Below are 9952 nucleotides of genomic sequence, written 5' to 3'. Positions count from 1 at the left end.
AGCAGAGTTCCCGCTGGAGGCTGTGGTCTGGGGGACAGGGTGGGAGCTGTGGCCTTGGGGGCTGCCCTGTATGGGGGGTACCTGGGGGGAGCCCTGCTTACTGGCCAGGTGGAGGGAGGGTGGCAGGTCCTGCCAGGTCTCTGCTGAATTATCCTGACACTTCACCAAAATCAACTGATTATCCATGTGCAGCCCTTTTCTGGACTCTTCTCTGCCCATGGGTCTAAAAGTCTGCCCACACGGTCTTGATCACTGTAACTTTTCAGTAGGTCTTAAAATTAGGTAATTTAAACTGTTCAACTTTTTCCTTCTTTTTTCAAATTTGTTTTGGCTCCCTTAGATTCTTTACATTCCTATATAAATGATAAATTTTAGAGCCAGCTTATTAATTTTTATTACAAAATCTAAAATTTTGATTGGTATTGCATTGAATCTGTGGGTCATTTGGGGGAGAATTGATGTCTTAACAATATTGAGACTTCCAATCCATGGACATGGTATATCTCTCCACTTATTTAAGTCTTCTTTAATTTCTCTAATTTTAATTAAAGAACTATTACAAGTGTTTTGCTTAAAGTTATTCCTAAAAGTTTAGTTTCTTGGTACTGTTATAAAAGGAATATTCTAAAAAATTCATTTTCAATTGTTTGCTGATGGTATGTAAAATACAATAAATTTTTGCATATTGACCTGTCTCTTGTGACCTTGTTAAGTTCACTTATCTGGTTCTAGTAGTTGTTTTGTAAATTGGGGGGTTCCGTATAAACAGTCAGGGCATCTGCAAATAGAGATGTCTTTACTTGTTCCTTTCTGATCTTTATGAATTCTTTTCCTGCCTTATTGCTATGGCTAGGAACATCAATGCCTTGTTCCTAAGTCTGGGGGCGGGGAGGTGTTTCCCGTCTAAGTGTGGTGCTAGCTGTAGCCTCTCATAGATGCCTGCGATAGAGTGAGTAATTGCCTTCCAGAGACGCCCACATTCAATTACCTGGCGCTTATGAATGTGCTTCCCTTTACCTGGCATGGCAAAGCGAAGTCACGGCTGTAGCTGGAATGAAGATGACGGAGCAGCTGACCTTAAAACAGGGAGATGACCCTCGTCATCCAGGTGGGACCAGCGTCATCACAAGGGTCCCATGAGTGCAAGAAGAGGAAGAAGAGGGAGGACCAGGTGGAGGGCTGCCTGGTATTGCTGGCCAAGAACTTGGAGGAAGGGCCAGCGGGCCAGGGAGAGCCGGTGGTCCCAAGACTGGAGCAGGCCAGGTCTCAGAGTCGCCGCCAACCTCCCTCAGACTCCAGCCTCCAGAACGGTAAGATAAGCCATTTGTGTGGTTTAAGCCACACATTTGGGGTCATTTGTTCCAGCAGCAGTAGGAAACAGAGGCCTTTGATCTAATTGAGAAATTCTATTCCAATTTTGCCCCAAATTTTCATCGTGGATGGGGTTTGAATTTGGTCAAAAGCCTCTTCTGCATCTGTGGTGACAGCATGTGAGCTTTGTCCCTTAGCATGTGGACATGGGTGATTACATTCATTGCTTTTCAGATGTTCAACCAACTTGGCATTCCTGGGTTAAACCTTGTCAGATGCCTATCTCTTTATCTATAGGTTGCTGGATTTGGTTTGCTAGTGTTGTGTCGAGGACTATTGTATGGGGAACCTTTTGAACAAGGACCCAGGTGTGTCTTCTTTAAGTGAACCTCCAAACTTTCTTCCAAGGCAGAAGTGTGTCCCTGAGGAAGGCCCTGGAGTTTGCAGTCATTTGTTCCAGTGGAAAGGGTGTGGGGTGCTTGCAAGCCCCCACCTTGCTGGAGAGCAGGCTATGCCCATGTATCCAAAGGCTGCAGGGGCTTTGTGGGGCCCAGGGACTCCTCCAGCCATGGGGCCTGGCCCGGTCGCCTTCTGATCCCGCTGGGGGCAGCCTGCGTCTGCAGCTGCTGGGTTAGCAGGCACACCCTGCCGGGAGGCCACAAATAAGCACCTTCTTACTCGGAGGGAGACACCCACAAGCCTCCAGCTCTGGGGAAGTGGTCTTGTCTGGCTGAGGGCCACTGACCCCAGGCCCACGCTGGAGGCTGCAGCCCCTGCTTCCTGCTTCCACGGGCCAACCAGCCACTGCATGCATTTCCCATATAAAGAGACGAAGCTGGCATTGATTTATTTATTTTTTTTCAAAATTGGGGTGGAAATATTCGAGATGGTGTGAGACATCTACTTTGGGTGGGCAGCCCCCACCCTGTCCTGTCTTTCTCTGACTTGAAAGCGCCCCCTCTCTGATATTTTGGGGGCCAAGGTGCTAATTACCACAGCCTAAGCCCTTCTTGAACCCCCAAGCCTCATCTGCGCTGGTTGCCAACACAGGGGGCGTGGGGAAGGGCAGGAGACATGGGAAAGGGCACAGGGGATGTGGGGAAAGGGAGGGGGACATGGGGAAGGGCAGGGGATGCAGGAAAGGGCACAAAGCCCGCGGGGAAGGGCAGAGACCACAGGGAAGCGTACAGGGGACGTGGGGAAGGACAGGGAAAGTGGGGAAGAGCAGGGGACATGGGGAAGGGCAGGGGACGTGGGGAAGGGCAGGGAAAGTGGGGAAGGGCAGAGGATGTGGGAAAGGGCAGAGGATGTGGGGAAGGGCAGGGGATGTGGGGAAGGGCAGGGGACGTAAGGAAGGGTAGAGTCTGCGGGGAAGGGCAGTGAACGCAGGGAAGGGCAGGAGGTCCAGGAAAGGGCAAAGGGGACGTGGGGAAGGTCAGGGGACATAGGTAAGGGCACAAACCCTAGGGGAAGGGCATAGGAAGTGGGGAAGTCCACGGGATGCGGGGAAGGGCAGGGGATGTGGAGAAGGGCACAGGGGACATGGGGAAGGGCAAGGGGTCGGAGGAAGGGCAGGGGGGCGTGGAGATTGGTGTCCTTTGGGTGAATTTCTGGGTGATGACTTCCCTTTCTTTTTGCAGGAGATCCTAGTTTTGCATTTCAATGTTTTTTTGTTTGTTTGTTTGCTTTTTTTTACTAATCCACCTGCACACTCACGAATCCCTTTCTGTGCCACAGAGGGCATAATTTAAGCAGACTTCAGAAATAAAAGGGAGAACAACCTTATTGTTTTTCTCAATATACAGATGTTTCTTCGGTCTCCCTCCCCCATTTCCAGTTCTGTCTAGTCGGTGACGACATAAATAGGACGTGTCCCCTCGCATCTCCGAAAAGCTTTTGTTTTCTGGGACAGCAGCCTATTATGATGTCACACAGTGGGACAGTAACCCCCTCCCCTGCCTCCCCCCTCGTCTCCCCACCCTGCCTCCCGCACCCCACACCCCCACCCCCATGCTCCCCTATCCCCCCTCCCCCTGCTCCAAGGGTCTTACACATGACAATGAAGAAACCCACAGTGTCAGGCTAGGGGCAGGTGAAGAGGGGTCCATGGGCATGACCTAGGCAGGAAGCAGCATTTCATTCTGGGTCATAGCGGAGAGGGAGCAGGCAGGGGTGGGGGCTGCGCGCCTGCGTGGGCTCCACAGGGAGGCAAGGCCTGGCTTTGGGCAGCTGCTGCCCCAGGGAATCTCAGGCTGGGTGGAGGCTTCACTGGGTGGGCATGAAATGGTAGGGAGCCCTGGGGAGCAGTGGGGAGTGTCAGGGAGTGGTGGGGAGCCCCGAGTCCTGGAGACTGAGCCCGTGCGTGGACTTCAGCACTGGGCCCTGGGTGCTGTGGTTCGGTCCAGACACGTGTGGAGTCTCCAGGAGTCGGCCAGAGGCAGACGCAGGAAAGAGGGCGACAAAGCAGGACCCCGCCCATGGCACTGAAAATACGCGCAGCAGAGTCAGAAGAGGACGGAGCTTCTCGCCCCTGGGCGGGCAGGGGGGACAGACACACAGCAGCCCCCACCCCGTGGGGCTCAGGAAGGTGCTGGCCAGGCGGTGAGGCCAGAGAAGGAGGAAAGAGGATGGGAGAGGAGGAAATAAGCCTGCGGAAATCTGAGCTCAGCCCAGGCAGGACCACACTGACGAGGATTTGGCTTCCAGGCGGCCGTGGCTTCATACACTGACACAAAGGAAGAAAATAAGAGCGGGAAGCACTTACAATAATATCAAAGTTTGAAGTGCTCTGGGACAAATGCAGGAGACTAATACAATCCACTCAGACCCTGAGATGTCACTGAGAAAGTAAAGGAGGCCAAGGTAAACCGGGAGAGGCTGCGCAGGGATTAGAGCATGAGCATATTCAAGGTGGGGATTTCCTGGAAATGTGGCTTCAGATTCAAAGCAAAGCAACCCCAATAAAAATCGCAATGGGGGGAGATGTGTGTGTGTAGAAGAGAGAGAGGGAGAGAGGGAGAGAGGGAGAGAGAGAGGGAGAGAGAGAGGGAGAGAGGGAGAGAGAGAGAGGGAGAGAGAGAGAGAATTACACTTACAGGTTGGTTCCAAGATGTATTTAGAAGTGTAAAACAGCCAACGCTCGCCAGGCCCAAGCGTGCGTGGTGGCAGGTGGGGTCCCGCAGCTGGCAGAGCCCAGGGTGCCTGGGCAGAGGCACGGCCAGACCCTGGACCCCTGCAGTAGAGGCTGTGGCGTAGCGAATGTCCAAGACAAGCTGGCGCCTCCGTGGATGGTTCTGCGAGATCGGCGGCCGCGGGGGAAAGAGTGAAATTGATCCCAACATCACCTGGAAATCAATTCCAGCCAGTGCTGAAGCTGAACACTGCGAGCAGATTTATTTATCCAGCGTTTAGGGATGATACGGGAACTCATCCTCATGACTCAGCGTGGAGCTCGCCTAAACAAGGCCCAGAAAGCATTCACTGTGAGAGATGACAAAGTGATCTCGAAAAGAAACGACTTTCTCTTCATCGGAGACACAGGGGCTCAAACAGATCATAAAGAATGGAGGAAGACACGTGACAAAACGGAGGCCCACGTGGCGGCCGCCGAGCAGCAGGGCGAGGACCTGTGTCAGCCCGTGAGATGCCCCCACGCCGGCCGGGGCGGAGTGGACGCCGGGAGCCCCTGACAGCACCGGCCAGGAGGAGACTGAGGAATGGGGTAGAGGCTTCACGTGTGTCCACAAACCTGCCAGCTCCTGCTGCCCCACAGCTGGTAACAAGCGACATCCTCAGGAGCAGGAACGGTGGCCGCGGCTGCATTTGGCGCTCAGCGCGGGAAGGAGTCCGGGCAGGTGTCCCGGCGGCTTCAAGGGACCTGTTCCAAAACAGTGAAATGTCAAAACCGGCGAGCACGCCTACCTGTGCCCCAGGGGCTGGCACACGTGGGGCCAATCCCGGGATGGGGGGCATCAGGCAGGGGCGCTTTTGGAAAGAGGAGATTTGGGGAGACATGGGGTCTCTGTGTGTTTGCTGTACACTTGGAATCTAGGAAGTCAAAAACTTGCTAATTTCTAAAATGTTTCCCAGGACAAACTATTTCTCGGAGGAAATGGCGGAGTCTGGGCTGCAGCATTGCTGTCTGCTGCACAGAACGAAAGTGTCCTGGTCACGCTTGCTGTCGGGCGCCAACTTGGAGGCAGATCAGGGGACGGCCGGAGTGGTTTGCACAGCTCCGCAGGCTGCATCCCTCACCCAGCGGTGCCCGCTGCAATTCTGGGAGTCTGAGGGGCATCCGCCACACCTGCTGCCTGGTTGATGGGTTTTGCAGGGATGTCCTCAGTGCCCTTTCCCCAGCAGGTGGTCTTGGTGACCAGCAGACCCAAGGACCAGGACAGTGATGCCCAGGGTCAGCCAGGCTGCTGCCCGCCCGCACTGTCCCTGCCTGGCCGCTGCCCACTCGCCTGAATTATCCCTGCCTGGCCTCTGCCCACCTACATTGTCCCAGCCTGACCACCACCCACCCACCTGAATTATCCCTTCCTGGCCACTGCTCACCCACAGTGTCCCCAGCCTGGCCACTGGCCCTTGCGAGGTCAGGCTCCATGGTGCCCATTTCCTGTGGGGCGCGGGACAGACACACGGTACCCATGTTCCACTGGCCGGGGGTGCAACGGTGATGGGGGCCCAGCCATGGGCAGGTATGTGGGCAGGTGTCACAGCCGCTGCCTGCAGGGGCAGGGGCCGGGGCTGAGTGTGCGGACACTCCGCTCGGGCTGGCAGGGAGGACTCTCCATAGCATCTGATTTTGTTTTGCTGTTTCTGTGGCTGCTCCACTGATTTCGGCTGCACCGAGTGCGGCCGAGACTGGAAGCTGGTTCTGCGGTCACGCTCTGGTCGACATCACTAAGGGGGCAACACGTTCCCCCCCACCCCACGTGCGCGCACACACCTTGTAATGAATTTCTCTGTTGGATTTCAGCTACGCCAGCCGCCTCCTTCTCACTAGAGACCCGAGCCGCATTCATCAAGCACAGCACTCCCTTCCCACAAGCACGCGGGCCTGGGCGAGGGCAGCAGTGATCGGATTTTCTGCATTTCAGAGACTTGCGCCCCTTATCCTGGGGCAACGCAGCTAGAAGCCACACGAGTACCTCCGAGACTCCTTCACTCCACTCGGCGGATTTGGTTAGAGGCGGGGTGGGAGCGAGGAGCCTGGGGGCTGCTGGAGCCGTCTCCAGGGCCCTCTCCCGGGCTTGGGAGGTCTCCACACGCCACCCTCTCAGAACCGTTTCCGTCCGTCCTTAACAAGGCAAGTGTCGCAGGCTGGCTCTGGGGCCAGAACGAGGCGGTCCCAGAGGCCCCGTGGACAGAAGCCCCTGCTGGACTACGCCTGGCCTTGCCCCTGCACCAGGCTGGGTCCCCCTGACTTGCGCCAAACCCAGGTTTGCTTTGTCTAAAAGTGGGGAAGGAACTGACGCCGGCCAAGCCTCGCGAGTGCCGGCCAGGATGCCGCAACTGGGGGAACATTTGCAGCAGCCAGTCCCAGATCCAATTCGTTCCCCAGCCATGAAGCTGCTTCTCCTTCTAGAATTCCAAAGCATCCAGTTTCGTTTCCATGCCAACAACTCTCTTTCTGCACTAGACCTTGTGGATTTGTCACGTTCAAAGTTATTAAGGCGCCCTTGGGTTGGGCCACCTGCCTGGCCAGTGCCCTTCTGGCCCTCTCGCTGGCCCCCGCCATGGCCCCAGGCATCTCCTCTTCCCAGAGGGCCCCACCTGCCAGAGCGTGTGGTTTTATTTACATGTTACATTTAAAATAAATATAACTTTCCCATGCCCACCGTCCCCCAAACCCCCCAAGTGCCGCCCCCCGCCCCCCATGCCCGCCCAGCCCCTGGTGACTGCATGTGGACTTGGCTTCTATGAATCTGCTTGTTCCAGATATTGCATGTGGTGAGACCACACAGGCCTGTATCTTCCGCGTCACCCAGGCTGCTCCTGGCTGTCCTGCTGCAGCCTCGCTCCTCTTTACGGGGTAACCCCCCTGGACGCGCTCTGAGTCTCCTCGTCTGTCCTCAGGCTTCTGTACATCTACCTCTTGGTGGTTGTGGGCACTGCCAAGAGCTTGGAGTGAGGTGCCCCCATGTCCCTGTGTCCAGTCCCCAAGTGTCTGCCCAGGAGGGGCCTGGCTGGTCACCTCGCAGGCTTGAGTAGGGAGCAGGGCAGAGGGTTCCCGGGGCGGGCAGCACATAGGAGCCCAGGTGGAGCAGGGCAGAGGAGTCTGGGGGAACAGGACACAGGGGACTGGGAGAGCAGGGCAGAGGGGCCTGGGGGGGGGGCAGAACACAGGGCTGGAGGGGAACAGGATGCAGGGGCTCAGACACCACTCCCTGCCGAGGGACGTGTCTCCCATTAATCCTCCCGTTCCAGCTCTCCCCCCACGCCTGGTTGGGGTGGCCCACTGTGGCAGGGGCTTGGAAGGCAGGAGGAAGGCAAAGTCCAGGTATTAAACCCAGCTCTCCCCTGAGGCTCCTGAACCCTGAGACTCCCCAGATCTGTCCTGCAGCCTCTTAGCTGCTCTTTGCAACACTCCCAGTTCTCCCTTGTAGCCCCTCAGCTGCCCCCTGCACCCTCTGGCAGCCACAAGTGCCTCCTGGTTTCCCCCCACCCATAGCCCTGAGCTGCCAGGGCCCTCTCACTGCCCTGTGCTTTGCCGAGTGGCCAGGGCCCCCCATGCCATTGCCCCCAGGCTGTCATACTGTCTGCCCAGTTTTCTTGAATTTTTTAGGAACATCCCCCTGACCACCAGCTTGAATGTGCTTTTGGGGTCCTGCTGGATCTGAACTGCAGTGCTGAGTGCTGTGGGAAGATGTGAAGGTGCAACGTGGGGCATCAGGGAGGATTCCCTGGAAGAAGTGGCATCTGAGCTAAAACACTGGTGATAAAACTGGCTTGCAGGGCAAGTAGGGGCCATTCTAGCTGAGGCATCAGAGGCGCGAAGACCCTGAGACGGATGCTGCCGGGATGCCAGGGCACCACAGAAAACCAGAGCCCCAGGCAGCCCCCCGTCACTTGGAGGCTCAGTCCTGCCCCCGGCCCCACACTTCTGCTGAGCCACCACTCCTCACAGGGCCTGCCTGCGGGGACACCTGGCCATACTTGTGATGCTTTTGTTCAGGTGGGGGTCTCTGGACATCGAGGTCCCTTAGGGGCTAGCCTTTCCACAGCACAAGTCCACAGCACAAGCTGACCGTGGCGGGAGGCGCTGGACCAGGCAATTACTTTCTTCCCCATCACCTGGTTTCATGTCGGCTCTGTGACACAAAGGTCAAAGCAACTCTCCTGCCCATTACGTAAATCAGGCCCCCCTTTTAAACCTCTAAACACGTGTGTGGACACACAAGGCACACACAGCACACACACATGGGACACACACAGTGACAGCGGGTACACACACACATGGGCACAGACACACACAAGGCACCCACAGGCACACACACATGCTCACGTGTTGTATGTGCACATGTGTACACAGCATGGGTGCCTCACACACACACGTGCCTACTTGCACACACACTGGGGTGTACACACCCCTCATGCGCACCTCGCGCCTGCCTCTGCAGACTCGGTACAGCCAGCCCTGCCTTGAGGGTGAGTGGGAACAGAGCCAGTCGTGGTCATACTAATGGGTGTTTTCTGACATGCTGCCTGGGTCACGTCCTGGCCTCTCCTCACTGAAGGGAAGGCAGTAAAGGCCGGTCCGTAGAGGTTGGGAGCCTCGGAGAGATGCTCGTTGGAGGGCTACTGTCGTAACCGTCATGCAGTTCTTTCACCTGACTCTGGGGCCGGGTGACAGTCAAGGTCAGGGCTGTTCCTTTCTGCTCCCGGGTAGGGTGCTGGGTGCCCCCATCACTCTGCACAGGGCACCAATGGCTCACCTCTGCAGGCCCAGCACCCCAGCTCTCAGCCGGCGGGTCCTTCTTGGTGGCCTGGCCCCTTCCTCACACAGCACCATCGTCCACTCCCACTCCCGCCAAGTGTGGGCCCAGCACCATGGCCTCATCACTGTGGCTTTGCTGTGTACACACACATGCATGTGTGTGTGTGTATATGTGTGCATGGTGCATGTATGGCACATGTACATATGACGTGCACACACATGGACATGTGTGCACGCGTGCATGTGTCTGCAGATGGCGTGTGCATGCATGTGTGCGTCATGCACAACATGTCCACATGTGCACACATATTGGCTTTTGTGATTGGTACCTTCGTGGGATAGATGAACGCCATCACAGCTGCAGCGCGGGTGCGCACAGGGTCCATCCCCGGGATGAGGTGAAGAAGGGGAGCACACGGTGTGTCTGCTGCCTGGGGTCTGAGCCCCAGGTCACCCATGGTGGCGGGCAGGGGCAGCCCATGGGGGAGCAGGGCAGGGTCTGCAGCCCCCACAGCTGTCTCAAGGTCGTGGGCATGTCCAGCCTGGCAGGAGAGCTTTAGGCCGAGTTCTGGGGCCAGCCCAGCCAGGTGTTACCTTAGCTGCTGTCACCCACATGGACACAGCTGCTGCCTCCAGATCCAGCAGGTCCCATTGTGATGGAGGCTGGTGGTGGCCAGAGTTGGCCAAAAGGACCAATCA

General features: G+C 56.7%; 2 long non-coding RNA genes across 5 annotated transcripts; one reads left to right on the top strand and one right to left on the bottom strand.

Annotated features, from left to right (window-relative positions):
• Positions 1 to 3486: 3486 nt before the first annotated feature.
• LOC143647435 (uncharacterized) lies at positions 3487 to 7147 on the top strand. 4 transcript variants are annotated; one of them, XR_013158072.1, is made up of 3 exons: positions 3487 to 4173; positions 5401 to 6011; positions 6293 to 7147. It is a non-coding gene; the product is annotated as an uncharacterized LOC143647435 (long non-coding RNA). The 4 variants fall into 4 exon arrangements; XR_013158066.1 differs by having other exon boundaries at positions 3487 to 4221; XR_013158078.1 differs by lacking the exon at positions 5401 to 6011.
• Positions 4392 to 6198, bottom strand: LOC143647461 (uncharacterized). The gene is made up of 3 exons (XR_013158093.1): positions 5869 to 6198; positions 5060 to 5188; positions 4392 to 4766 (listed from the first exon to the last, which is right to left on the bottom strand). It is a non-coding gene; the product is annotated as an uncharacterized LOC143647461 (long non-coding RNA).
• Positions 7148 to 9952: the final 2805 nt, after the last annotated feature.

This window comes from Tamandua tetradactyla, chromosome 1 (assembly GCF_023851605.1).
Source record: "Tamandua tetradactyla isolate mTamTet1 chromosome 1, mTamTet1.pri, whole genome shotgun sequence".
NCBI lineage: Eukaryota > Metazoa > Chordata > Mammalia > Pilosa > Myrmecophagidae > Tamandua > Tamandua tetradactyla.
This window is presented reverse-complemented; position numbering and strand designations above follow the sequence as displayed.